Consider the following 24657-nt stretch of genomic DNA (forward strand, 5'->3'; position numbering starts at 1 on the left):
ATAGATAAAAGTGTTGTTTTTAAGATGCAGTCACATAAGTGAAATTTTGGCAAAACTTTGTGCGCAAAAAGCATGCACTATTTATTGTCAATAGTGTTGCGAAGTATAAACCCAAGAAGCTTTCTGTTGATCAATGCGGCAAATCTGTGTGACCAACTTGAATTTATTGCGAAAACTGTGTCGGGGAGAAATCTTTTGTGAAATTCCCAGTCAATCGCATAAATTCCTATTGAAATAACTGGATTTCAGCTGCAAAATTTTGCTGAACAACAGTAAATGTGACCACACATTTAACGTTAAATATTTCTCAAACTTTCTTCTTTGTATTCAACAGAAAAGTCATTTGGAAAGATATGAGGTTGAGTAAACAATGTCTGAATTTTCATTTTGGCGTGAACCATAACTTTAAGATTTGCCTGCTGGGACAAGGATGTGAATCTGTTTTTTGTTTTTGTCCCTTTTCGTTCGTTGACACGTCCACTCAGCTGTTCCAAAATAGTTCCATTGTGGTGTGTAAACAATATAAAGTAGATTCTTATAGTTTTGCTATGTGCATCCTTTCATTTGGGTACTATCACCCTATGGTGTCATCATCACTGGGGTTTATGTGATCCAAAAGTTTTATGTTTGTTTTTAGGATCGGGCTCGGGGGAAACCGAACAAATTTTAGAGTTTAATAAAGTAGGCGTGGCCCTGCTGATGTCAAGACTGCCCATCACACTGCATGTTGCCACTGAATATGTGTGGACGGCCCAAACACGGGGCAAGAGGTGCCCTCACTGAACCCTTTGCCAGCTCAGCATATACTAACAAAGAGACTGTTCCTGGCCCTGACATGTAACGCTTCGAAGCGGCCATCATGGCAACAGCTTTTTGAGTGGCAGAAAATGTCTTTACAACTTCCAGAGAGACGTCACATGAAGCTAGCAACTATAGGATAACAACCTAGCGAGGTCTTCTAGCAGGTTGTGAAGATTGAACTTTTTAAGCATGTTATCAAAGCCTTAACATATACTTAAACTTTATTTGCAGTCTTTGAAGATGAGAACTTGTTTTTTGCATTTTTTTTACATGTTGTTTCTGCAGGACGAAGTGAAATCATTTGGTTTGGAGTTTTGTCCCGTAAACAAAACTGTCTGCTTTTCTGTTTATTCACTGTCAGACACACACACACACACAAACACACACTGGCAGGGACGGGCAGCAAACTAACATTTCCAGCATCAGAGGCTGCTGCTTATGTGGGGTTTATAGTATTTTGTACTGATATTAAGCTCACTTCTCTCACCTTTTGTCTACTTGCTTTGATTCGGTCACCTGTTCGTCTGCCTGCTGTCTTAGTATCTATTGTGACGCGTTTGCTTCAAAGAGTCTGCCTCTGTAGATGAGATCGTTTTTTTTTTTCTTCATATTTTTATATGAAAATTCTTTTTTTCCTTGCTTTTACTGTAAATTCACATAATGCTGTGCACATTAAGAAAATTTCATATCACCAAAAAAACAAAAACAAGCTGACTTTCTCTGTCTGGTTTGGTTCAACATCTTTATTTGTGATAGAGACTCACAACAGTGCTTTCTGGTAATAAAAAGTATTTGATTAAATGGCTTTTAGGGCTTTGTTTTAAAGCTCTTTTGGGCTGCTTTAACCTCTGTGTGGTCATTTTAAGACTTACTTTATTTGTGTTCAAAAAAGGCACAGTCCTTGAACCCACAGCAATTAATAATGCAGTATTTAAAGAGCAGCCAGAAATAAGCTCATGGTTACCGAAATAAAGTGGAGAGAAATGAATCACAATGCTATTCATTCTCCAATAGTGAGTATGTGGCTGTGTATTGAACATCACAACATTTCTTTTTCTTTTGCTATACCTTTCAGTGGCTCATCGATCCTCTAATGAAATGAATTTTTTTATTCTTTTATTAAATTAGCCTATATCAATGTTATGTTTTAGTTTCATTGAGATACTATATATAGTTTTATCATTTTTTTATTTTTAGATTTTCAGTTTTTTTCATTTTAGTTTCGATTTTAGTTATTGTGTAATCGATATTAAGTCATATATATGTGTATATATACCCACACACACACACATATAAGCATATATATATATATATATATATATATATATATATACATATAGATATATATATATATATATTATATATATATACGTATATATATATATATATATATATATACATATATATACATATATATATATACATATACATATATATATATACATATAATAATATATAATACATATATATCAAGTTAAAGTAAATGCAGATGACTAAATACTTCCTTGGCAACTAGGTGAAATAAAATAAGTTTTTGTATATTTCTTTTTATTGCAAGTTTTTTTTTATGGATTTCGTTTTAGTTGATAATTCTGGCCTATGTCTTCATATATATAGGCTATCATAAGCACAATGAAGGACGTTCAAAAACATCTGAAAATATTTCCTTTCATTTTTACATAAATAATGGGAAAGCCTTGCAGGATAGCCTACATTTGATAGGAAAAATGCCTATATTTAAATCTGTATAATGCTTTAAAGGAACATTAGCACCCCCTGCAGAATTACCTGGTGGACCGTCAGAAGTGATACCATCCTTGAATTAGATTTGTTTTTATTATTATTATTAAAAGTGTCCATAGATTTAAAAAAAAATGAAGCCTAATAATTAAAATTTAATAAAAATTAAGAACTCCAGAAGTTTAGGGGTGAAAGAATTTCTTTTTTTTTAGTTATTTTAGAATTTGTTTGGGTTTTTAGAGAACATCATATGCAGCTTCTCTTTGAATCGACTCTTGGACATGACCGGAAGTGTTAATTGTTCATAGAGCACGAGTTCGATTCAAGACTCGTAAAATCTGATTTGTGAATCATTTCGAACATTAAAATAGTCTGAAAAAAGACTTGTAAAGGTCTTTAATCGCAAAGAAATCCTTTGAATTTTATTTATAGTGCAAAAAAAAAAAAAAAAACAGCATATGCTGATTAGGAATGTTTTGACGCTGGGATGCTGGTTTATGCTGGTCTTTTGCTGATTTATTCTGGTCCTTTGCTGGTTTATGCAGGTCTTTTGCTGGTTTATTCTGGTCCTTTTGCTGGTTAATGCTGGTCCTTTGCTGGTTTATGCTGGTCCTTTGCTGGTTTATGCTGGTCCTTTTGCTGGTTTATTCTGGTCCTTTTGCTGGTTAATGCTGGTCCTTTTGCTTGTTTATGCTGGTCCTTTGCTGGTTTTATGTTGGTCCTTTTGCTTGTTTATGCAGGTCCTTTGCTGGTTTATGCTGGTCCTTTGCTGGTTTATGCTGGTCCTTTCCTGGTTTATGCTGGTCCTTTGCTGGTTTGTTCTGGTCCTTTTGCTGGTTAATGCTGGTCCTTTGCTGGTTTATGCTGGTCCTTTGATGGTTTATGCTGGTCCTTTGCTGGTTTATGCTGGTCCTTTGCTGGTTTATGCTGGTCTTTTGCTGGTTTATTCTGGTCCTTTTGCTGATTAATGCTGGTCCTTTGCTGGTTTATGCTGGTCCTTTGCTGGTTTATGCTGGTCCTTTGCTGGTTTATGCAGGTCCTTTGCTGGTTTATGTTGGTCCTTTTGCTTGTTTATGCTGGTCCTTTGCTGGTTTATGCTGGTCTTTTGCTGGTTTATTCTGGTCCTTTTGCTGGTTAATGCTGGTCCTTTGCTGGTTTATGCTGGTCCTTTGCTGGTTTATGCTGGTCCTTTGTTGGTTTATGCTGGTCCTTTGCTGGTTTATGCTGGTCCTTTTGCTGGTTTATTCTTGTCCTTTGCTGGTTTATGCTGGTCATGTGCTGGCAAAGGACCAGCATAAACCAGTATCCCAGCATCAAAACAAACCTAACCAGCATATGTTGGTTTTTTCAGCAGGGTGTGTAACGTTACAAATACTGTAACGTTAATAAACACGAAACATTGCACTGAGTCACAGACCCTCACCTTTTTGGATATCTCAACTCAGAAAGCACAAACCCAGTCAAGTTCATTAAAATCCCAGCTGTTTGAACAGAAATGACACAGAACGGAACTGTGCTGAGCAGCCATCCACCACCAGGTGTTCATTTCCACGGGCAGCACAGTTGAATCATCGTCACTGTAGAAACAAACACTAAAAAAAAAACTGTGTACCTCCTGTGCACTATATATTCAGCTGCATGGAAAACTTTAATCAGGGAAATGCCCTAAATTTTTGTCCAAATTTCAATTGTTTTAAAGGAAATAAATGTATTTTGTCTGTGTTGTCTTTTTTAGATAACTTTGTTTGTTGAACCTGGGGGTAAAAATTGGTTTGTTTTGCAAAGGTTTTCAGGACAATGACCTACTAAATGAACAAAGGAGTGATTTTAGTGACTAATGCTGTTTGTAAAAATATAAAGAAAGCAGGACGTGTGCCTCCTGGGATAAATAACCAAAACTATGCTGAGTGAATGAAGGAAAAAAATAAAAACAACACACACAATATATAAGTGTGCTTTTTCACAAGGGACCCAAAACTTCATTGCATTAAAACAAAATAAAAAAAATTAGATTATTTGATTTGAATACATCACAAAACCTGTTATGTTGTCTATCACGGATGAGGTTTTAAATCAATATTATTATGATTATGAAATGAATCTGAAATGGAGTTGTGAGCGGTCATATGACCCAGAGGAAAACAATGCCAGCTGGGTGAACTAATCAGCTTAAGTGCTGTTAAAACTGGTTTGAATGTATCTCTAAAAGTAAAGTTTTAAAATGCAGCTCTGTATTTTACCCTTTTAAAACTTTCCTGCAATAACACTGTCAAATCCAATTCGCAATATATTATAGTTTTGAGACGGCCCAAGGTGGAGGAATATATAAATCCAGGTGCTTTTCGCAAAGAGAAACCGTGTCTTATTTTTATTTTTTATTTTCTTTACATTTGATTCAGATCTATAGTGTGACTGAAAAGTCATCTGTGTATTTCTTTAAGGCATTAAAAATCATAAAATGCAATAAAATCATAAATCCCTTCATGTCAGCAGTCATTCATCACAACATATACTGATGTCAAGAGAATAGTTAAATTACAGCTGCTAATGTGCACAACAGCTAAGAGCCCCTTTCCAAATGAACCGTGGCAGGTTTAAATGATCAGTCGTCAATGAGGTTTAACAGTAGGAGAATGACCAGGTCAGCACTAACCTGGATTTTATTGACCTTAAGGTCATAAATAAAAGATGAGACTAAGTTAGAGTGGGTAGTAAATCTATACGGCTCAGTTTTGTAGATTATCTGTGGTGTCCTCCCTCCACTCACTCAGGTGTCAAACAGCAGATCACACCTTTTATTGATGAGTTCATAAATCTGGAACAGCGGAACCAGGACTAGGTCACCACTAGGTGGCGTTGGGACACTTTAAATAGCTGTTCTGTATATGAACTTTGTGGCGCAAACACAAGAGGACGACAAATAAACAACACATTATCACATTACCACAAACCTATGTTTAAAAATGACACATTGACCAAATCATTTTAAAAATGTTTTTTTTTTTTTCATAATATCATGATAAGCAATCCTCCACTCAAAAAAGACCTCACCACAGAATATCTGTCAAATGTGTCACGCTCACGGGGCCCTTTTTTAAAAAAAGCAGTAACGTCCCATGGCAGGTGGTGGATGAAGATCCTGCATAGCTGAAGAGAAAGTCATAGGTTCAGAATTTCACACTTCGGGTTTAGTGATTACCGTTAGGCAGTGTAAAGTTGACCACAGTAGTAAACTTCCTTCCATCTGCTTTTTGAGAAGCAATGTGACAATTAGCAGCATATTTGCCCAACCACAAACTTCACGCTACAATAAAGCTTATAAATAGCCATGATACATATCGAAAGGCAATCTAAAGCGGTAAGATACACTTCGTAAAGTCTCTGAATGAGGAGTATTGTGTCGTTGCATGTAATTATTGATGTTTTGAGCTCACTTATTAGTTACTGATGGAAGGTCGATGTATATGAATTTAATGCTACACAATGCAATAAGTGTACTAGCAATTAACCAGTTTGGTCATTAGGGTGATTAATGACACTATAAATCAAAATTGCAACCAGAAAATGATGTCCTGTTTATTCATCCTGGCATCAAATGCAGTGTTTGGTGGATTAATTAAATGAAGAACGGAAGTGATATAAGAATATTAATTTTCTATTTTTTCTTCTTTCTCTTCTTTACGTTATCATTAATAATAATTTCAGAAATTTTATAAAATATTTTCTTATTATGAAAATAATATGTTCAATCACAAAATATATTATTATTTATATTTATGTTGGATTTTGAATAAAGTATTTTATAATGATTTATTTTATAATTGTATTTATATTATATTTAAAAAAATATAAGTGATTATGCTTAAAATAAAATAAAAAACAGTAAAAAAGGGATAATAAACTAAAACCAAAATAGTTTTTACCTTTACTTACATTTCAACACAATGCTACAGTATTGTTTAAAACTTTTTTTTTTTTTTTTTTTTTAAACAAAATTAGAGTCAGGCCATTTTATTTGATGATTATTTATTTTATTATATTTATTATTGCTTTAAAGATTTATAGATACAGCCAAGGGCTACATTAGGATTAAAAGGAGAGAGAGAGAAAAAATGAAAATTGAAATAGACATAACAAGAAAACATTAGAATGTTTACAAATATTAACACTTTTATTTTATGTTCATGGAACTTCCCCAATAATAATTAATTGTAAAATGTCAGCAGCCAATCCTCGAACTCCGTTCCTCCACCGCCAGTGACGTAACAGCCACAGCTCTTTCTGCGCTCACCTGAGAGACCCGTTCCATCCAAAGGCACGCGCGCACTGGAGTAACGACCCGCAGCGTTTGCGGAGAGTACAACAACAAGCTCTTTAAACTGATGCGACCCATTTCGAGCGTGAGTCACCCGACTGCACATTCTCTCACTCAGTGAATACCGGGTTGCGGAGAGAGAGAGAGAGAGCAACGGCAACTTTTTAGCACGAAGCGCGCAGAAACTCCTCGCCGCATCTCGAGACTGCTGGCATCCGCCAGAAACAGCGCGCGCGTCTCCGTCGAAAACGGGACCGATAAAAGATGTGATATTTTCCCCTTTCTGTCTCCGACAGGTGTCTTTATTTTACAGGTGAGTGAGCATTTGTTTTATTTCTGAGCGTTTAGAGTTTGATAACACTTAGGTTCAGGTTATTCTGTTACCAAATATATATATATATATATATATCTATATATATATATAATATATATATATATATATATATATATATATATAGGCTATATATACTCTATACACTAGAAACATACGTTTTTTTTGTTTGTTTTTATCTAAGAATGTAAGTTGAGGTGTTTTCATGGAAATATGAGGACGCTGTGCGTTTAGCTGTTGACAGTAGCCTATGAGTCATTGTAAATATGTAGGTTTCCATGAAACTCGGGTAAAAAAAGCTTGTGTTTGGTATTTGTTCAGCTTAGTAACGTAATGTTTGGAAACGTGGGCCCGTTTATCTTTAAACACCTGTAAAGGTTTTTTTTTCTTGGGATACATCCATTTTAGAGATTTGACAGTAAGTGAGTGGGCTTAATTTCTGAGAAAGATATGGAAAAAAGGTCTGCAGGGACTTAAACTTGGCGTAAAACTCACCATCTTGAGGCAAATGTTAATATATTTTTACATGCTCATTTCATAAGACACAAAGGGGTGAAATGACAGGTAAATGTATTTTATTTATATAAGAACAACCTGGAAATGTATTATGCGAATCCCAGTGTGTTAATTAATAAACAGTTTTTTTTTTTTTTCTGAGGTATGTTCCAGAGATATCCAAGAAAGGTTTTTAAGGACTATGAGTGAGGACCCTTAGTGTGCCAAGTGTTTTCGTTGCTGTACTTAAGTGTTTACCTGTAGAAGTGCATGTAATGAACATGAAAGGCAATGTAAAAGTCTGTTTATCAGGTGTTTTAAAGAGGAGATGCTGTATGTAGGTAAACAGCAAAGTACAATTACTGAATCCTTCTAGAGAGTGGCAGCAAGTGCAACAGTTCCTCAGTCTCTCTCATTGTTTGCAGTGACCTATAGTGCTGCTCAGTGCACTTCAATTGCTTAGATAACAGTAAGGGTAAATCCCATATTATCTAGCTCTGCCGCTCTCTCCCTCTCAACCTTAAAAGCGAACCTCCTAGAGGAGTAGCCTAGAGGATAAGTACACCAACAATAAATCACTTCTCCGGCGTCCGCAGCCTACCAGGCTTAATTGAGTTTATCAACCACTCCCTTGAGAACGCTGTCTAAAGTTAGACTTGTCACCGCAGTGCACTCAGTGTAGGCTGACTCTTTGATGATTCGCCTCTTCTGGTACATCGCCACAAAAGTGCTGTCTAAGTCAGAGGCACGAGGACAGGGGAGAGTTGCCCTCTTTCTTTTATCCGTGGCTTTGTCATACACAGTGAGTGGTGAATTATTGAGGCTTCTACAGTGCAAGGAAACTAGTGATATCATTGTTGGCTGTGATTTACAAGGGCCATTTGTTCTGAGTAGCTTGTCTTGGTTCATAAAGTATTTGTATCTTTGTGTTTTGTGCACTAAAAACGGGTTCTGTGTATAGAATCAGAAGTCTTTTAAATATGCTTTAAGTCCATAAACGCTACAATATCTTATTCTATATGCAATGCAAATTTGATGATGAAGATGATAATCAAAACTTGTTGCATACACGTAATTCGAAAATGTCCAGTTTCAGGTCATGGTACATGTCTTTTTGCTGTAAAAACATTTCATAATGTAAAAGTAAGAAAACATTTATTTAGTTAGTAAAATTTACGTTATAAACTAATTGATTCACAGTACAAGAATTTCTTAGAATTCCTTTCAGAAATCTTACTTTTTATTTATATAAATAACAGCAGCTTCACCAAATTGCATATTTATGCTCATTTTTGTTCGGGCATTTAAATAAAATTTATGTTTTTTCCTCCCCAAGTATGAGCCCCATATTCTCACCATGTGAGCCATAAAAGCATGATATATGAAATATGATACAAAACATAAAGCACTTATGCAACCTTTTTTTGTAGATTTTTAAAAAATATTTTAAATATTGTCTAAAGATTCAAACTTCTGAAAAATAAAAATTCTGACCATTATTTCATAAATCAGGCTTTACATGCTTAATGTGCTAAATAAATGTTGTCTTTTTACTCTGCAGAAGAACAAAGATGAGAATTCACTATTCTGAAGCCACTTCCATCCTCATCATCCTTCAGATGCTGTGGTGGGGCTTGAATAGTCAATGTGAGGAACCAATAGAAAGCTCCAAACTCGATCTCTCTGTGACCTATGACCTCTCTCACTTTGTGTCTGACACTCCCATCCAGAAGCTGTTGGAATTCAATGAAACTGTGTATGTAGGTGCCGTCAACAAGCTGTATGCTCTGTCGAAAGACCTCAAGAAGATACACGAGTATAATACTGGACCTGTCTATGAGGGTCACGACTGCAGGGCACCAGATCCATGCAGTGGTTGCAAAAACAAACCCCTCAACAAGAACAACACCAATATGGCCCTGTTGATGGAGACTTTCTATGATCTTGAGCTCTTCAGCTGTGGTTCGGTTGGGAACGGCGTCTGCCGTCGTTACCTGTTAGAGGATGGACCGCTGGATGCGGAAATTTAGTTGCATGTATTCAAGGAAGAACAAAGATAGCAGCCACGGTTGCCCCCGACTGCCTGGCAGGGAACTTCAGGGCACTCAGATCCTAAACGTGATGAGCAGCGGCGTCGTGAGGTTCTTCGTCGCAACTCTGAGACTCTTGACTCGACCATCCCGCGTCTCCACCACACTATCTCCGTTAGGAAGATGCGAGAGACTCAAGACGGCTTTGAGTTCTTTTCTGAACAATCCTACATGGACTTGGGCACCAGGGCTGCGTGGAAACTACCCGCTGCACTACGTCTACTCCTTCCAGAGTGGCCCATATGTGTAGTTTCCTCACCGTCCAACGAGAAGGTGGGCAGCTCAAACGCCTTCCAACACGAGGATCGTACGCATGTGCTCTTCAGATCCTGAGATCTTGCGCTACGTTGAAATGCCCTTCGAGTGTATTTACTCCGAGCGAAGAAGAAAGAAGCGCTCGGCTCAGGTGGTTTTCAATGTTCTCCAGGCTGCACATGTGGCAAAAGTCGGCTATGACTTTCAGCAGGAGATGGGCCTGAAAGAAGGAGAGGACGTGCTGTTTGCTGCCTTTGCCCGGAGCAAACCTGACTCACCGGAGCCTACAGCCAGCTCTGCTGTTTGCCTTATCTCCATCACAGACATCAATAACTTCTTCAGGGATTTCATGCAGAAGGGATACACGAGGAAGCTCAGTCACTTTCCAGGATCAGAGGAGAAAAACCTTAACCAGGTAAGAGGTTTCAACCAAATCATGCATTTTCTTCAGTCAGTTTTAGCTATCAGGATATTTGCTGACCCTTTCAAAATGTTGCCCAAGAACAAATTTGACTTCTTGTCAGCCCAGTTGCATGGCCATCATAAATCACTGACCCTCCTCGTCTTTTTAGTTATCCATCACCATTCGTTGGATCAATCGGTAAATCATGCTGATCAATAAATGACACAAATTGAACTGCTGACGACTCCCTGAGGACCCGTCGATAATGCAGGGCTATTACTTCCCAGAGTTCATTACACACAACATGCTCATACATTGCTCAGATCTGCATAGTAAGACACATGATTTGGAAACGTAAAGGCAAAGTATACAGAGAACTACTAAAGCTGGATAGCGTGGCACACTGTAGGTGAATGGGAAAATCTGTCCAAAGCTGTGGAACAAACTTAGGCTGGGTATCAGTACAAATTTAAGGTGTGTCCTGAATTTCGTCGTTATGCACTATTGTCCTTTTTTTTGAGTATAAATAGTGTGCACTGAAAATTCTATAAAGAAGTGCACTCCAGATTATGCACTTAATTAACTTAAAAATATTAAACTAAAATCAGATTTGATTCAGTTTATGTTTCATTTAATATAATTCAGTTTAAATGTTCATTTTGCTTGCATTTGAAAAGAGTTTCTGTTAGCTGATTCTGTAAGCTACCTAAAAAATTCTGTAACCTACATAATGAAAAACAACATTTATTTATTACATTTATTTTGAAAATTAACAAGAGGCACTGTGCAGTTCAGCTTATTTAAGAGATATAATAATCCGAATTCTCAGTCAGAACTCTCTGCTCTGTGAAATGAGGTCAGTTTTAAATGTTCTTTCTTGTGTAAAACCTTTACAATGTCAGTGTATTAAAAAATATAAATCGATAAACTCTTGAGCTCTTCAGTCAAAAACTCTGATAATCCTTATCATGACCTTCCATTGCTTGTTTTTTTTTTTGTTCACCTCACAACTTTTTATTGCATAACAATCAGGCGGCTAATATTTACAATCAGTGTATTTGGTAATTATATTGATTTGTAGATGTATATCCATTTGCAGATAGCTGTATAATTTCCTTTGATAGGAAACCTAGATTTGCTTGAGGTTCATGTGGATCAGACTTGTTCGATTCACATGAAGTTTTACTCATTATGCCTATTCTATACACTTTTCTGTTTGCTTGAGTGTTGTCCTTATCAGAGTCCATATAAGGGGAAGCCCAGATTCACTACTGAGCAGGTGTTCTTCTAACTGTCAACTGTCTTTGTACTGTTTGCTTTAGCAGTTCATATGGGCCAGACCAGAGTGGCTGGCCTCTTCTCAGAGTCACACAGCCCTCCAATCTGGTGTTGGTTGTTTCAGTGCCCTGAACTTTATCTGGCCAAACTCACAAAGTGCACTCAGTCATTTATTTGAGTAGATCTGCAGACTGAAGCACTCAAGACATTTTAAATATTTTTGTTCTGTGGATCCTTGATCCAAACATCTGCTCAAAGTCAGCTGCGTTTCTATCAGTTTTCATTAAGCGGACGTACAATAGCTTAAATAGCTTTTAAAGCAACGAGTCAGTTGGAAGATATTTCCCCAGGCATCTTCGAAGAAATGTTTGAAAGGTCTGAACATCTTTTGAAAAGGATGTGTGCCTGTTTTCAGTACGGTTTTTATCCATAAGTGTGTGAATGTGTGCATTTGTTTGTTTTGGGTGTGTGTGTCTGAGACGACAAATCATGGTGCCATCGTTGAGAATTATGATACCAGTAGCATATGTTATGCAGAAGCCTGTCTTATCATCCATAAAGGGGCAACTGACGCAGTGTCATAAAACAATTACATTGTAAAAAAGGCATGATAAATTGATCCCAATATCTTGTTTTTGCTCTTAGACAACCTACTCCACAAACCGGACTCCAACATCTCCTGCCTTTATGTGGAAACATTGGGCATCTGACACTGTGCTTCAGTTTTGATTGAATTTAGCCTTGCTTTCCTGTTTTATTTGTTAATGTGGAGCCAAAGTTATTTGAATATCATATCAGATGAAATCGCCAAAGTCCGTAATAGACTCTTACCCAATGAGAAAAGACACCACAGCTTTCAGACTTCACCCAAGCTCTTAAAATTATCGATTGGCCAGTCTGCTCAAGCTCAGCAATATTCGTTAATAAAACAGACAGAAATATAGTCTTTATTGTTTGGAATAATGGATATATCCGAGTTGGAACCACCCCAATAAACCCAGCTCCCCCTTTTTTGAAAGAGCAGAGGGGAGGGGGACACTTGAGACCGGCAATAACAAACAACCACATTTAAGGTCAAAAATTATCATTAGATTACAATTGATCAGGGGAACAACTGGCAAATGCTGATTACTTAAAATTGAATCTGAAGCTTGATGATTGCCGCCTATAATATAATTCCAGAGGAGGGAGTTTTGATCGACAGCCGTTTTAATTATTACTGCCACTGTGGCTAAATGAACATGCTTTGAGATGGCAAGTCTTTAAAGTGTAAGGAAAAACGAATAGGCAGTGCATTGATTTTAACTTTGTGCACTTTTCCCCACATCTTTCTGACTGTGAATAAGCAAATATCATTGTAAATCAGATATTTTTAGCTCTTTGTACCTCAGTCAGTCTTTTGCATTATAGTGTGTTTTGGTCATGTAAGGACAGGGGTGACACGCTAATGCACTGTACTTTAGCATGTATAAAAAGCGTACATGCTGCTGCCTGCTTATGCAAGATGTGTTTGTGCAAATACGGCAAAACCTAGATCATTTATAGGCCACGGTCTCAGCTCTGGGAGGTGTAAAATCATGCTGAAAGACACAGTACTTGTTGTATCCTGTCTGAGAAGCTGTGATAAGCTACCTGCATGGTTGCGTTTCTATGTGTATATACACATGTATAAGAAATGTATTTTATGTGGGTGAGTTGAGGTTTGTACTGAGGAATTAAGTCACCCTGAATCATTCCTGGCAAAAGCACAAAAACACAGGCACGTACACGTCACAGACAAACAGCTCTGACCAGGGGGCAGGGTGGAGATGTGCAGCTGTGTGCTTTCTCAAAATGTCAATCCCCTGCAGTGAGCTCATGTTGGCAGCCTTGCCCTGGCGGGAAACCTGCGTGACTTTGGACCATAATGTTAGCTAGAGGAGACCGGACAGCTGGCATCCAGGTGTGAACTGTTCCTCTCATCTACATCTGGGGATGAGAGCACCTATGGGAATGTATCTGACTTTTATGTCCTTATTTTTGCTGTGCCAACTTTTCTCAAGCTAAAAAGTCTACTTAATATTATATTAATATTGTAGAATAATACAATTAATATTAATTTAATAATATAAATAAAATATAAAATGTATGTGTAAAAATGTATACTTTTTTTAATTATATAAAATTATTTCAGTTATTTTATAAAATATAACTCAAATATAATATAAAAGTAAAATATAACAATTAAAAAAATGTGTGTGTATAAATGTATATGTAAACAGATTACTTTTTTAATTGTCATATATACTATTTATATATTATATTAATTTTTATACTTATGTTAATGTACTATGTACATTTATAATATTTAGTATTTCTATTATTATATATTGTATATGATTTTTCCCTACATTTTATGAGTATCATATTTACATATTAATTTATAAATTTTATATTATTATATTATAAAATATATTACTATATATTATTATATTACTGGTCTTTTTGAAATAACTCTCTTCCAAGAAGCTACAGTTTTTCTGCTCTGATGTGCTTGTGTGTCTTAAATACTCCCATAAAGCAGCACACAACTGATAAACAGCTGCGCTCACAATCTGTTATTTGAGAGGAACTTCACATGCAAACAAACATACGATTGGCCAGTACTCTACCGTTTACTCCAGGTTTATTGCACTGCAGCTTTCTTCTTCATTATTGTGATGACTGGCCCATATTTAACACAGCCTTCAGGTTTGAAAAACTTGTCGGTGCTCTCTGGGTATAATTCAGAAAATTGTGTGTAAGTGTCAGGTGAAGGGAGAGATTGCTTGGTGAGGCTGATGAGTCAGTGGCCCAGAGGCATGCTGATCCATCTCTGGCATCCACCATACCTTCACTTCCTCATTTTTTTACTCCCTCCGGTAATTTCCAGCTCTCCGGGTCTGTGAGCATGAGGTTTCGTCAAAGAGCTCAATTCTGAAACCTTCATGTAAGGGTTAAAGACATCCTGACCAGGTGTAAATCAAATACCCGCTGAAGCATTTAATGAGCCGGGTCAGGTCGGATATTCAATCAGCGCACACCACTAGACAGCTAGAGTTGACTGATCCAGACTAATTGTTTGGTGCAGTTCAAAGAGCTCTACTAATTGTTTTGGCTTACACAGTGGGGACCACAAATAAACTTTTCAGGGTTTGCTAGGACTCAACCTCCCCCACTAGGTCAAAAGAGCCATTACGCTATACTGCCCTGATGCTAATGCCGACACAATGGTTCCGTGGGATGCAGTCTTGAATGAATGTGTGCTTAAGTAATGGAATGGATTGGATTGGCCAGGAACTATTCTACTTTATCACCTGCTGAGAACTCAACAATGCACCGCAAATAAGAGCTTATCTGCGACTGCCCTTCCACCTCATTCAGCACGTCAGTCAGATATTCTCAAGCTTATCCCTTAGTAGACACGGCCTGTGTGATCGTGTGAAAAGACAGCAAGCTTTTACCTGATACCTGACTTGTGAGTTTTGTGGGGCATGACACCCAGTGTTTGGTCAGCTAATGGAGTGGACTTAAGGTGTCAGTCATGCAGGGTTTGTAGCAGTATGATTTTTACATGAGAACTGTATGATTCTTTCTCAGATTCAGGTAATGATTCCTGTTAATTAATGGTTTTATTACCATTTTTAGAACAAGTGAGGGAAACAGTTGAAAAAAATTTAATTCAATGCTTACTGCAGTGTTCTGTCATCAAATGATCATTTCAGATTTCAATAAATCAGAAGTAAGTTTAATACCGTTTGTCAAAATGTGCATTTACACAGACTATTATTTGCTTCCCACGTTCCAGTGTTTTTTAAATTAATTTATTTACTAAATTAACAAAATACCAATGATTATCATATATCATATTCATTATCATATGAACCATCATTTACTGTAGTAACAGTAAAAGATTCAGGTCAAGTATTTAATTGCTGACTGATTCATACTGAAAGTATTTTGATTCACTGAAAAGATCTGGTTCATTCACTTGAGAATAAGACTTCTTTGGTCCCATTGTAGGTTTTTCTGATGATTCTTATGAGCTGTTTCTGTTTAGAGAGTCATTAAGGAACTAGACTTCATTAATAATTCTGTATGTTTTCAGAATATCAGTATCATCAGAATATGCTGGTCGCACAGCATGTTTTCTAGTCAATAAAAAGCACAAACAGCAGAATACAAATTTGTGATCCGTCAATGGAACTAAATTTCATGAAAATTATTTGGTTCTCTTATTGTAGAGAGAAAATTTGATGCATGCATTGAGCATGCCATAAGAGACCATGGTTAAAGGGGTCATATGATGTGATTTAAATTTTTCCTTTCTCTTTGGAGTGTGCATAAAGAAGATCTGTAAAGTTGCGAAGACTAAAGTCTCATATCCAAAGATATTCTTTATAAAAGTTAAGACTCGTCCATGCCCTCCTAAAATGCCTTGTTTAAACACGCCCCCACATGTATACGTCACTATGTGGGAAGATTTGCATAACGCGCACAAATGTTCATGCAAAGAAAGAAGGTGTAACTTTTATTCTTGCTGTAGTATTGTTGCCGCCACTGCCATGTCGTATAGACGCTGTGTGTTTCATGGTGAAAGCAAAACTACTTTATTTGGCCCTACAAAAAAGGATGATATCCACTTCATCATGCCTATAGCTGATCGATGCTGGTCGCTGAGGAAATACATCAACTTTGCACTGTGAAACACTGGATCAGCTTTCACTGTGGACACAGCGGAGTCCAGCCCGGGGTCGTCACATGTGGTTGTCACAAGCCCGCCATTCTCAAGCTCGCCGTGTGTGACACTGTGTGACGCTTTGTTTATGGAGGACTGTTTCCTGAACCTGCAGAGTAGACAATGGGTCTGTGCTCAAAGAATGTTCTATAAAGTGGGGCAGTTCCAACTTTGCAAGGACAGTCTGGCACTTCTGACTAACAGCCTGTAAGTACATGTTATATATTTAAAGAATTTGCCACTGATGATTCAAATGCAAGTTTTGAGCAGTGTAGAGTAGCGCTAGTTGTTTGTTGTTTCTCTGATCACAAATGCAGACAAGGTTTTATGTTTATGTGACACAATACGCAACACATAAAAACAGTATAAGTCATTATAATCAGTAATTATGTCCCCACTGGATGCAACAAATGCCTCGTTTGTTATGGGTTTTATTGGTTTTGTCTCATCATGCCCAGAGACGCCATCACAGTATGTTAAGGGGCTTAACAGTTCTGTCACAAGCTTGAGGTATTCAGCCTATCACAATGCACTGGATAGCTGGCCAATCAGCATACACCTCACTTTTCAGAATGATGAGCTTTGTAAAAACAATGCGTTTCAGAAATGCGGGGCATAGGAGCAACAATAATGTACATTAGGTGGTGGATAATTTGTTTTTTTTTTTTTAATTTGAATGCATAAACACATTGCATTACACCAAATACACAAAATAATGTTTTTTGAAGCATCATATGACCCCTTTAAAGGACACTATTCTACTTATGTAATAATCAAAGGCTGCGTAGCTAAACAGTAGGACAAAGTGTTATCATCTCTCACTATTCTATTTAACAAATCCGTCTCCTCTGCCTGTGGTCAGAGGTGGGTCTGTGCCCCCCCTTCTCCTCCTTGAGACTTCAAAATAAACAGATGTGTTTTATTAATGCATTAGAGTGACCGTAATCCCTGAAGGTATCTGCACAAAAAAGGCAATAAAAATACATGCCAGCGTCTAGTGGTTTACCAAAAGATAGCACAATGATGCATTGTTCTACCATGTGGTCATGCTTTACATATTGCCGCCACGCTCGATTGTTTGTTTTCCATTTGTTGCGTGGTTTTGCACACTTAGTATAAATAGCTGACTGGCACTGGAATTGTGTGTCATAAAAAGGATGCCACCTGCTCGCTTTGAATCATAGTGCTGAGAAATATGACTATGAAGGTCAGAATTTGCTGCCTGTTCATGCTCTTATCACGTTAGTTGTGTTTTTCTGGCAAAAAAAGGGCATGTTTTTGCAAAAGCCCACATCAACATAAGGATTTCATCATATCTGCCTCTTAGTGTCAACTACAGGAAAGACCTTGATAAACCTCCTGATAAGAGGCCATTTAACTGTGCGTTAATGCCTTCTAAGACACTATGCCTCTTCTAACAATAGATTATCATCAAATAGCCTCTTTCTATTGTTCTAACAGCATTAGCATACTAAATGTGTCAAGATGGGCTTAACACGTTCATTCTCAGCTTTTTAGGAGTTTGAGGGCATTACTATGGAGCAAAGTTTTTTGCAGAATGTCATGCGTGGAAATAAATTAGCTGAAATTAGGAACAGGAGAATCTGCAAACTCTTTTAACAGCTCCCAAAATAAAACTCTTGTGTCTGATCTGTCCGTGAGAGGCACGTTTTGCTCCCTCTGACATGTGAAAAAGCGTAAGATCATCACAGAAAAGCAGGCCCTGCCAAGCCTTTACAGTCAAGATTGGAATTGATTATTCTGGCCAACTGCAAACCAGGCATTCAATGCTCTGCCTCTCTTTTCTTCCATAAAGGGCTGGATTTGATCTTTTAAAGGGTCTCAATGCTTCATGGTTTTAAAGCCGTGCTCTTTACCCTTTTATCAGATCCATGCTTCTTGCATAAGGGTGGAGGTTTTTATTCCAGCATGCTTGTGGACTGTGGCAGAGAGCGATGTGTTTGAGTGTGCTCATCTTGTCTGCTATAATGAATGGACATTTCCGCTAATGCTTTGAATAGATCCATGCTGCATGAGTAAATAATTATTTTCTCCCGATTGCTCATGTCTGTTTGTCTAATTGAATGAATGAGCATGGTTCATAAGTACTTCCATAATGTATGTCATTGTCAATAGAATGATAGCTCTCTCTCGCTTATGTTTAGCTTGTCACTATTTTTGCTAGTGTAAATTGTGTAGCGTTGGCCCAATCTGTGCTTCATGGCTCATTAACTGCAAAGGAACGATGAAAAATATTCAAGTATTATGTCTTGTTGTTTTAACAAATCTCTTTGATTAATTGTATTTTAATCATGATTTTAGTTTGATTAATGACTTGTGCCGAAATATACTTTATTTAACTAGTTTTGGTCCAGGCATATTAATCATGATGCTCTTTAAGTGAATTGTATTGTAACATGCAGCAACAAGTTCAAGTTCACTAGATGAGCAGGGATTTAACCATGAGCAGTTGAATAAACCGATTAATTTTTTAGCAAACATACAAGCGGTTTTACTGGGTCGTGTATTGTTTCCCAGTTGGAAACCTGAGTGAGGAACAAAGTCCCCTGCTGACAGATCACTTGACTGCTGCATTGAGAGAGCAAGCTGACAGGTAAAAAGAAGTAAAAATTGAGTAACAAGACAAGATAACACCAGAAAGAGGAATGTGAGGCAAAGCACCATGAGAATAAAACTGAAAACAAGAAAAAGACTTGAATAGGAGTCTACAGGATCTTCAATTAATATGATAACAGCAAGCAAATTCTCACACAACAGCTGTTAAAAACCAAGGTGTGACTTGTACAATAAACTAAACTAAACTGCTAAAAACTACAATTGTACAATAAACTACAATAAAGTACAATAAACCAAACTGCCTGATACTGACAGAAATTATATGGAGATTTTTGATTTTCTGCCGTATGTGTTGAGATATGAAAAAGCACAGATATTTTCACCAACTGATGTTTGAAAAAAAAATTCTACAATGTGTTATTTTGTGATTTTTTTTATTTCAATTTTTATTAATAATAAATAAAAAATCTAAATACAAAATAAGAAATATTGTAGAATACTGTAAAATTAAAATGTAAATGTAAATATTAATAAAACAATAAAATATTTTATTTACAGTACAACTGTACAATTACAATACTGATATTAACATCTTAATTTCTTAATTTTTAGATGTTAACCCATCAAGTTTCTATTTGAATAAATATACGCTCTGGTATCAGAGTGAAACACAGCACTGTGTTCATTTACAGACATGCAGCTCAAGACAAGCTAAATGAACTAATTCCTTCTAAAATTCTGAAACTTCATATCATGAGCTGCATTCATGTAAATGGGAACAATCTGAAATTGGCAGTGTATATGTTTATATAATTAAATATCTGCTTTCACAATTTGATTATCGCATTAGACCATATTGCAATATCAATTTAATTTTCATCTATTGTGCTGCCAATAGGCTCTTCAAGTGTTCTTCACAGACGTCCACAGGTATTAACACACCAGCAGCCAGGCACCAGGGCTGCGTGGTGACTGCCAGCCTCTAATCCCACATTATTGTCAGCTTCTCTAATTCTCCTCAGACCACTGACCTTCATGACCTAGTAATCCAAGAAAGGCACATAAACACAAGAATCGGGTTGCTTTGCGTCGTGCCGTTTAAATGCACAGGTGGGGCACACCACAATCTTACAAACATGCATATAAACATATACAACATTAGTGAAAACTTTATGAGGTCAAAGGTCACATTATTTTCGTCAAGAAGCAGCTGAAGGGTGGCAGCATGGAGCAATGACTTTCCAGAAATCGTCACGTACGCTGTAAGTGGTCACAACTGTACCGGGCCAGAGGATTAACAGAAAGTCTGTGAAGGTGACATTTGGTCATACAGATCTCCTTTCATTCATATCAAGCATTTTGGAGGTGACGCCAAAGGCCACAAAGCTAAAAAGCACCAAAGGTGGGGCACAGTAACTCTATCACTTCAGCATTGTGCTGCACCAATGAGAGCTGCTTAATGTGTCAAAGAGGAGCTACGCACTGTCCCTGCCATTCTTGCGGGATGTTTTTGTGGGATATTTTTCTGCTTTCTTTGAAATTATACTTAAAATACTCAACTATGAAGTAAAATTCCGTGTTCAATACAGGTTTACCTCAATTGACAGCACTTGTGGCATAATGTTTTTTTTTTAAAAATCGAATCTTTAAAGCTTACAGTAAAAAGTGAATTGGGGCCTATGCTTAAATGTTAAAATTCTCCCCATTTCAATAGTATAGCCACGAGATGCAAACAGTATGCATTTTACAAGATTTTAACACAATGTGATAAAATCACTTGCTAACCCAATGTTGATTTAAACAGCTTTACAGGTTGAATAATATTCAAAATTGAATCGAAGAATTCATGCATGTACAAGTCCTTTCATAAAATTTTATTTTTGTTATTTACTATTTGCTCTTGCTGTAAGTGTGTTACTGTAATCTCTATATGTTTTTAAAAGAAGCTTGGGGCAAGTTTAAATTATTTTTTGTTTATTTTAGGAATGAGTCCTAAAACCCTAAAACAAGCACATCTGGTTCCACTGTCCTAAATTCAGTGTTTTAATGGGGTTCTTTTTTTTTTGTTTTTTTGGGGGGGGGGTGGGGGGGGGGGTTAAACGCATGACATGAAGTCAATGGTTAACACAAGCTTAAAGGGGTCATGAACTGAAAAACCAAAATTCCCATGATCTTTTGACATATAAGAGGTCATTGTGCTATAAAAACATTCTGTAAGTTTAAGAACTCAAAACTTTCTTGTTAGCCTAAAAAACAGCTTATATTGAAGCCAATCTGCCAAAACGACAGCTTTTGAAATGTTCTACACTATGATGTATTAGTGTGGCTAAACACCACCTCCACAGAAGAAGATCATCGTCTGCTTCTACATCACTGCTTGTTTAGTCCCGCTCACCAATTCGCGCATGCAGTTTGAATAACAAGAGAGGTAAACACAGGTCTATGCAGAAACCAAATGATAAAGATGGCTCCCAACACAAGAAGACTCTGTTCAGTGCCAAGGTGTGGAAAAACAGTCTTTGCATTGCCTTCCTTCTGATCCCAGTGTTAGAAAATAGTGGATGAACTTTATTTTTAATGAAGTTCTAGACCGTGTTAGTAAGAACTTGGTCCTTTGTTCACTTTTTGTGTCTGGCCGGAGAGGAGAACTGGCCCCTCGACTGAGCCTGGTTTCTCTCCCAAGGTTTTTTCTCCATTCTGTCACCGATGCTTTTTTGGTGCATTTATAGCCTAACTTTTACTTCTGTCAGTTGTATTTAGGCTTCAAAATTCATAAAAGTCATGATAATATGTGAAGATTGTCTTGATAAACAAAGCATATGAGAATCAGAAACTTTAGTTGGTCACAGATCATATTTTTCTCCCCATAATCCAGAGGCCAATGGAAAAGTCCTATGGGCTGTTTGTTGATGGGACCGGAAAGTAATGCTGACTTCAGGGTTGGCCTACAAAAATACGTCATCCTTGCAGCACTCTATAAACATTATGCCACAAATGCTGTTGATTGAGTGTAACTTGTGTTGAACCCTGAATATTCATTTTAATAAATGAAGCGAGAAATGACGAGAACGAAGATCTCGAGGAGCCTGGGGATCAGAACAACGAAGCTTGTCAAAACACTGTCTAGGTTTTTTCAATTTCTACCCTTGATCCTTGCAATACCATGAGCTAAGTAGTGGAATGTCTTCCTTTTCAAACACATGGCGAAACGTGAAGTTTATTTGCTATGAAAATAATCCCACAAACCTTTTTTCTCTTCCTCTAAAACATGCTCTTAGGGCTGTTGCTCAGCTGCTGATAGGTCAGGCTTCAGAGAGCCCCCCAAATCAATTCCAAACCATGGTGCTTTCTTACACAAGTCCTATTGAGATATGTGGCAGCTCGACCATTAAGATGGATCGCGGTGGGCTTATATAACCCGGCAAAGCAAACGTGCCCTGCTGAAGACACATCAAAGGCAGACTTGTACACAGTTGGATGATTTCACTGGCCGCATTCATGCTACATGTGTCTCACTCTCTCTTGTTTTGTGCTCCCTCAATAGGCAGAAGTCCTCCTCTGCCTTCAGGGGTTGGGATAAACTGGCCTGTAATCCCCTCGTTTTCCCTGTTTTTTTCACCTGTATACTGATTCTGTGCCTCTGAGCCATCCCGCTCTGCCCTGTAATGAGAGCAGGGCCCAGCGCTCGTTTGGCCTGATTTATCATCTACCTGTATTGTTCTCCGCATCTTCAAAGCAGCCCTTTGAGACATGCCCTCAAAATGAAGCTGCAAACCGCAGTCATGCCACTGACTCATGCGTCTTACTCACATCGCCAGTGTAGAGGGGTAGAAAGTGTGAGAACATTTCTGGCACAGGATGGAGTGTCCTTTTTATGCCTGTCTGATTTTTCATGGGTGTCTTTTTAGTGTTTTTGTCAGGGCGCCTTCACCATACAGTGTAACAAAACACCATCTGAGAAGAGTTTGAGTGAGCACGGTGTTAATCATTAACCGCCTGTTCTCTGTACTCCAACATTTTAGTCATGGCCTGTGGTGCCAGGGTCTGGTTTCATTAATTATTAATGACTTCTTTACTTTCATACTAGGGTCTGTGACCCTTTGAGCTTGACCACTGTGTAGGCCTCAGGTGCCCTGTTTCTTTTCAGGTTACACTGAGGTAATCTCTAACTTGGATAAACTATGATAATTACAGGAATAGTTCACCTAAAATTTAAATTTGGACATTGATTACTCACCCTCATTCCAAATCTTATGATATTTTTGCTTCTGCAGAACTCAAAAAATATGTTTGAAGAAATGTTAGTAACCAAACAGTTTTGGTGACCTTGTGCACCATTGTCTTCTTTTATGTTCCACAGAATAAAGAAAGTCATACAGGTTTGGAACTACATGAAACTAAGTGAATGATAATAGAATGTTCATTTTGGTGAACTATCCTTTTAATTATCCCTAATTTTTTTCTTCTTCTTCTGTGGAACACAAAAGGTTGATCTTTTTAAAGTAATGAAAATGAATAAGGATTGTCAAGCTCTCTGTGTATCATGAACGTAGTCTCCGTCTTGTGCACTATTTTCCAAGACCTTGTTTTATAAGGAACTGAAATTTAAAACATTGTTTCAATGATTTTCAAAAAACTTCTTGAGCACCTCATGAGAGAAGTCCAATTCATAAATGAATCAGTCTTTTGATTCAGAATTGTAATGAATAGGTTGACAGTCTAAATGTTTTTTTTTTTTCACAAATGATCTCCTGGATTGATCTACACTACTGTTCAAAAGTTTATTTTTAAATAAATAAGTTTATTCAGCATGGATGTATTCAGGTGTAAATAAATGCAGCCTTGTTGAGCATAAGATATAGTCAAAATGTAAGTATAGTTTTCTTAAAGGCATGTCAGGGAAAAAGCCTTTTTCATTTTTCTTTTGAAATAATAAGATGATAGATGATCTAATATTCACAACACAAAGTTCCTTCCCTCAGTGCCTATTTGGTTTCATCAGCTTGGCCTGCCCTGTGCGAACTATGCAGGTACAGCCAAATCATAACAGAGATCATTGTACAATACAGCACATCCTAAACAATACACTCTTAAAAGGTACAATCGCAAAAATAGATAAATTCTGAGTTTCATAAAAACCTAATTCTGTTCAGGTGGGAAAGAATTAAATGCTACAGAGGTGTTATGAATATGGCCCCTTTAATATCTCCAGGACCATACAGCCACTCTGCAACTTCCAAAACTCCACAGGTTGTAAAGATCCCAGCCAAACAAAGCTGGCCTCAATCGGAGCTCTAACAGAGCAACAGCAAGCCCAACGTTCTTCACAGTTTCCCATGAATTCCTGCCATCTGTGAGCACAGCCATCAGATTGTGGCAAGGATGATCCAAGCACCATGGGAGAAAACACGCAACTGCATTGGCCAGGATGAAACAGTAGATGCCGAGCTTAGATGGAGATTTACTGTGTGGGGCCTAAGTCACTCTTTTGCACAAGCATCTAACCCACAAATTGCATTTGGCATGGTGGAGGCTAGTCCCCTGGAAAAATGGCAGCGCTGCAGAATTTATCCACACCAATAGGCTATTGAGAGCTTCTCCTTGTTGCCAGGTAGA

At 37.4% G+C, this 24657-nt stretch overlaps 1 pseudogene; it reads left to right on the forward strand.

Moving 5' to 3' along the window:
* Window positions 1–9144: 9144 nt before the first annotated feature.
* The window catches only part of LOC122142383, a 42151-nt pseudogene continuing 26638 nt past the window's right edge, over window positions 9145–24657 (forward strand).

The sequence above is a fragment of the Cyprinus carpio genome, chromosome B25 (assembly GCF_018340385.1).
Source record: "Cyprinus carpio isolate SPL01 chromosome B25, ASM1834038v1, whole genome shotgun sequence".
Taxonomy (NCBI): domain Eukaryota; kingdom Metazoa; phylum Chordata; class Actinopteri; order Cypriniformes; family Cyprinidae; genus Cyprinus; species Cyprinus carpio.